The sequence below is a fragment of the Castor canadensis genome, chromosome 11 (genome assembly GCF_047511655.1).
Source record: "Castor canadensis chromosome 11, mCasCan1.hap1v2, whole genome shotgun sequence".
In the NCBI taxonomy this organism is placed as follows: Eukaryota; Metazoa; Chordata; class Mammalia; order Rodentia; family Castoridae; genus Castor; species Castor canadensis.
This window is the reverse complement of record NC_133396.1, coordinates 102,179,853-102,186,128: the sequence shown is the minus strand read 5'-3', so window position 1 is coordinate 102,186,128 and position 6,276 is coordinate 102,179,853. Positions and strand designations below refer to the sequence as shown.

General features: G+C 38.8%; 1 long non-coding RNA gene across 1 annotated transcript in view; it reads left to right on the top strand.

Moving 5' to 3' along the window:
- The window catches only part of LOC141413890 (uncharacterized), a 50,031-nt gene that overhangs the window by 33,285 nt on the left and 10,470 nt on the right, over positions 1–6,276 (top strand). The gene's annotated exons all lie outside the window — the stretch shown is intronic.

Genomic DNA, 6,276 nt, shown 5'->3' with positions numbered 1-6,276 from the left:
TACCTCCTAAAATACTGTCTGGCATACAACAGGTATTTAATAAATATTTCATGAATAAATACATATTTATTGAATCAACTCTCTTGGCCTCCCTTACTAAAAACCTTAGCTCTGGGCATCTCGGTTTTCTGGGCTCTATTAGATTCATTTGGTTTAATTAATCAAGAGTCAGAGTTGAGGACTGGAGGCAAGGCTTAAATAGTTTCATGCCTGCCTAGTAAATGCAAAGCCCAAGTGTTTAAACCTCAGCACCACAAAAAAAAAGAAAAGAAAAAAACCCCACAAAACCAAAGGACCACAAAAACAAAAAAAAAAAACAGAGATGCAAGAAAGCAGAACAAGATCCCAGCTGAGTAAGATCTCCATCTATCATCTTCCCACAGACAGAGCAATTGAACAGCTATTCACACACTAACTACCTTCATAAGAACCAAATAAACCAGTTGTTAGAAGATAATTCCTAGTTTTAGTATTACAATATGAAATACTATACAAAGAATGGTTGTTCATGTCAACTTTCCCCAACTTCCAGCAGGATGAAGAGAGAGAAGGCATTAATTAAGTCCAAGTCCTAGACGTGAAACCCAGTATCAGGCCCACCATGGTAAAACCTAGTGGTGGTAGCACCCCCATAACCATTGCATCAACTCCAACTGAGCAACTAGAACTACTTCCACCACTCCTCTCCCAATCTGGAACAGCACAGGGGAAAGCAAGACTCTACCCAGGGGATGCAGAACACAGAACTCTACCTTGCTACAAAGTACTCTCACAGAAAAAGCTTCTAGACCTACACTGGCATCAGACAGCTACATGCATGCGAGTAGGACAGATTCAAGTTTGGCTTATATCATGGCCAGCCTTGGAGTAGACCTGAGGTTCATCCTGGATCCCTGAAATTATGGGTCTCTGTGACTATAAAACTCATGTATGACCAAGTTTAGTGTCATCTTTCATGGCAAAAGGACTATCTCAACCACTTGTCCCCTAAATTCTGGCAGCACAGCTGTCCCCAGGACAGTCCACCCAGACAGAGCCTCTAAATCTGCCCCAGCACCAGGCAGAGACCTGTGCCTCAGTGACTTGTGATTTTGCTTGTCAGGTGTGGTGTGGCCAGGATGAGTGATTAATCTCACCAAAGAAGGAAATGCAGAGAAAGAAAAACAGCAAGTCCAAGTTAACCTTCTGGTCATAACCAATGTCTACAGATGAGGATGAATATTAACTAGCCATGGACTAGCCATAAACCAACCAGCCACTTTTAGGGAATGCCTAATGAGGGAGGTAGAAAATAAATTAAAATGCTCTTCTAGAAGTTAAGAGAAGATAACTCTTAGAGAGATAAAGGGATCAATTGTGTCACATGTTTTTGATAATGCCAGGTAATATAAGGACTGTGGAAATTGACATAGAACTAGCAATGTTGAGTTACTGGTGACAGTTACGGTACATTTGATGGCAAATGGTAGATCAAAAATGCTCAACTCAAGTAGGTGGATAGAAAATGGAGAATGCAAGTAAAACCCAACATTTTTGCTATAAAGGACTAGAGAAATGTAAGGAGAGACAGAAAGGTATGAGCCTGAGAGTTCTTTTTATTTGCTTGCTTGCTTTTCAAACATGGGAGCTTGCTTTTCAAACATGGGAGAAATTACATACTATTTCATGGTGATGAGAAGGATATAGGAGAGGGAAAATTGGTGATGTAGAAGAACAAAAGAAAACTGCTTACAGAAGTAAACCTTGGAATGATTCCTCTGGAGATATACCTTATGAAACAAAGGAAGCCCACCCCACATTTTCTGTATATGACATCAGCTGTGAAGGAATGATGTCTACTTTCTTCATGCCAGGACTTCTGAATTCCTCAAGGATTTCCAACTTTGTTAATTTACTGCCTATGGCTGACAGCTATATAGCCAGATAGGCACAGACTCAAATTCTGGCTCTGCTATTCACTAGCTGAGTGACGTCTGGTAAATTACAGCCCTCTAAAGTGTCTGTATCCTCAAGTGTAAACTGGAGAAAATGTGGTCATCTCCATTAAATGACTACTGTAATAAAAAAAAGTCCATGCAAGTAAATTAAAAACTTAAAACAGAGCTGTACAAAAAGTAACCATTCAGTCAAAGTTAGCTATTGGTACAAAAAGTAATACAAATAGATATAAAGTAGCGATATAACAATGATTTTACCTGGAATGGCAAGTAGTCACTTGTATTTGAGATGGTGAAAAGAAGGTGAATGGGTGTCTTTTAAAAACTGTTTTTTAAATAGATAAGGAAGGCTGCCAGGAATGTTGGAGGGACAAGACTGAGATGGAGAGGTTTTCATGGCTGGGATGTAAGTGCTGAGTGATGGTGATAAAGAAACGGTTTTATCTTGAATGAACCATGTCAGAGCATCCCATTTGGGCTAGAACAGAGGCTTCAAGGGTAGGTTGGGGACAGGAAACAAGGTTGTGTACTGTGGGAAGAGAAACATTCTTTACTGAGAGATTCCAAATGCTATGATACACTGGGTCGCTGCATTATAAGGCAGCTTGGGAGATCCTGCAAGAGGAATTGTGGCATGAAAGTCAGGCTTACAAATAGCCTAGCAGGAAAACTTCAAGAAAGGCTAAAGATTAAGAGAAATGACACAAACTCAAAGACACCAAGAAGAAGGGAGAAAGTGCCACCAAAATAGAAGTGAACACCTCCTTTCAGAACAGTTGTCATTTGCTCAGGTTCAAATCCTCAGATGGATGAACAGAGGAATGAAAGGGTTGGGTCTTTCTTCACTTTTCTTTCCCTATGGAGAAGCTATTAAGTGACTCTTCTCTAATCCCCCATGGTGCTTAACTCTTGACTCGGGGTCCTCAACAAACACAGTCCTGCCACCTGCTTTTTGGAGAGCTTGAACAAGCCGATTAGCTCAGAGGAGCACAGTTGCATAACCTTGTGACTTTTAAAGCTATAGAGACTCTGGCATATCTGAAAGCTTCCCAATACTTCCGATAAACACCTCCCTTCACCCCCAGGCACCATGGAGACTCTCAAGCCCAAGGCCGATAGAGTGAAAACTCAAGCCAGAACTGGCTGGGGTAGTTCTCTCTCTCTCTCTCCCTTTCTCTCTCTCTCTCTCTCAGCCACAGAAGAAAATTCTTATAGAAGCTTATAGGCAATTCACACTATATACTACACAGGTACTGATTCAAAGAAGGAAGTTACCAAAAAGGTGTAAAAAATGATAGCAAATGATTTCTTTATACATCATATAAGTAAAGGACTTAATAGTCAAGTGCTTTTTCTGGTACTAACAGACACACCTATCTCAGAGGGCAACTAAAACCACATATACCATCCTCCTTCCTCACTCAGGCTCCTAACCACAAATTTGGAGCTTTAGGGCTACAGTCGACTTGAGTATCTCATCTCTTTTTCATCAATCAGCAATACATTCTGAATACTTAATATAATGGATTAAATTATGGGAATATAAAAGTAAGTAAGACAAGGTTCCAGATGTTGAATGGTTGTGTCAAGTCATGGAAAAAGATGTACAATTGAATAATTACAATAACACACTAGGACAACAATTCTAACTAAAGCATGGTCCAGATACTACAGGAGCAGAGGAAGAGCATCTACTCACAGGGAATCAGCCAAGAGTGCAGGAACTCCTTCATCTCTTGCTGCAAGGCCCATTTCCCTACTTCTACAGATGCCAGCTCAAATAAGACCTTATCAGTGAGGCCTCCCTGACCAACACATTCTCTACCTCTTCCCTACATTACTTCTTCCATGCTTAGCACTGACCACCATCTAACATTCTATCTATTTTGCTTGTTTCTTTATTTGCTAACTCTAGCTCTAGACCTGTGAGAACAGGGATTTCCATCTTATTTGTTCACCTTAACTACTTTACTTGACATTCACTTGACACTGTGCCAGGTAAATAGAGGGTATTTAAAAATATGTATTGAAAGAATAAGTGAAACACATAAGGCTAAAGAGTACCAAAACAACATGCAAGAATAAACATGTTTGGAATGTGAATGGATGAGGCCTTGCTGACCTAATAAACAAAAGAGGGCTCCCCATTAGCAGACATAAAACCAATTTGTTCATACCACTCAACCCAGAGGGCCACAGTGATTTAGGACTCAAGTCCCATGATGGGTGGGCTAATTGATGAAGCTGAAAAGAACCACAGTTATCCAGCCTCCCTGAGGGACAGATGCACTGCAAAAGCCTGGGCAACCAGGCAAGCTCTTATCCTCCAGGTTTATTCTCCCAGGAAATTCATTAGGTACTTGATGGAGACAGAAGTCATGGAAGGGTGGAACAGAGACAACATGCCAGAAATGGAAGTATAAGTAAAAGTCTACACACAGAAAAGAAGTATCCCTAAACTCTTGCCTCCTTTATTCCTAGAGTAGAGTATAAAGCCAAGTTTATACCCCAATAAGAAGACCCAAAGGACTGGAGCTGTGGCTCAAGCAGCAGAGTACCTGTTTTACAAGCACAACCCCCTGAGTTTAAACACCAGTCCAACAAAAAGAAAAAAGAAGATTAAAAACTCCTTCCTTGGCCACTGAAATTTTGGGTTCTCAATATGAAGAGCCTGGGCTTTTCCTGTTAAGCTTACAATGAAACTAACTTAGAAATAAACCTGGTTTATTTCTGTGTGAACCTTGGTTCACACACCAAGAATTTCAGTTTGTGTGTGTGTGTGTGTACATTTCTTCTTAAATATAAGTAAACATATATAACTCACATTCAGGAAAGCCTCTAACTTAATAAACAGAAAAAAAAGAGAACTTAAAAGAAGCAAGGACAGGTCTGGCAGAATGGCTCAAGTGGTAGAGCACCTGCCATGCAAGTGTAAGGCCCTGAGTTCAAACCCCCATGCCGCCACCCCACAAAAAAGCAGAGGGCAGAAGGAAATACAGTCATCAAAAAGATAAGAAAAGATATTACCCCAATGAAACAAAGACAATGCTAATAAATGTGAAAATGAGCAGATTAACACAAGAAATTTTTAGAAATATATTTTATAAATGTAATAGAAAAAATGAAGTTAATAGAGTTGTAGAGGATAAAGTTGAAGAGCTCTTCATAAAAGTATAACTAGAAGACAATGAGGTGTAGAAAAAAGAAAGAAGAGATAAATATAAAGGCCTGTGCCAAGATGAATAATAACCAGCTTCAAAATGTTCCAGCAAGAGGGAACTGAGAAAATGGAGGAAAATTATCAAAAAAATAGTATTTAATTTGATGAATGAGGGCAGTTAGAATTGTTGTCATAGTATATTGTCCCCTTGTACCATTCACAAAGGTACACAATTTTGTTTTTGTTTTAGCTATTTATTTCAGGACTTTACTTTTAAAAGAAGTTTTAGGATCAGAGCAAAATTGAACTGGTGGTATAGAGTTCCCATATACCTACTCCCCTACACATTTATAGCTTTCTCTACTATCTGCATAAACATTCCTTATGTCTTACATTGACATAAGGTTATTGTCCAAAGTGCATAGTTTTACATTATGGATAACTCTTGGTGGTATATATTCTATGAGTTTTGGGAAGTGTATAATGATATAAATCCACCATTGCAGAGTAGATTCACTCCCCTGCCCATTTATACTTCCCTATCTTCATCCTCTGGTAAGCACTGATCTTTTTATAGTCCCAATGGCTTTGCTTTTTCCAGAATGTCATATAGTTGGAACTGTACAGTATGTAGCAATTTCAAATTGACTTTTTTTTCACTTAATAATATTCATTTAGGTTTCCTTCATATCTTAAAATCTCATTTATTTTTAGAGCTATTTAGATATTGTGTTATTGATTCACCTACCGAAGACAATTTTACTTGCTTCCAAGTTTGGATAATTATAAATAAAGCTTCAGTAAATATCAGTGTGTAGGTTTTGTATGGACAGGAGTTTTCAATTTCTTTATGTAAATACCAGGAAGTACTATTGTTGTATTATATAGTAAAAATATGCATAGTTTTGTAAGAAACCACCAAGTTGTCTCCCAAGGTGGCTATACCACTTTGCATTTCTACTACTGTGTTAGTAAGAATTTTCATTGCTATGACAAACTACTTAAGAAAACAACTTAAGGGAGGAAGGATTTATTTTCATTCACAATTTCAGTCAACTATGGCAGGAAATTTCTGGTGTTGCAGAACAGCACACATCATGGTGGCCAGGAAGCAGAGAGAAAGCAAGCACCTGTACTAGAAGGCTTTCTCTTTTCCTTTTATTTCACCTGGACCCCACC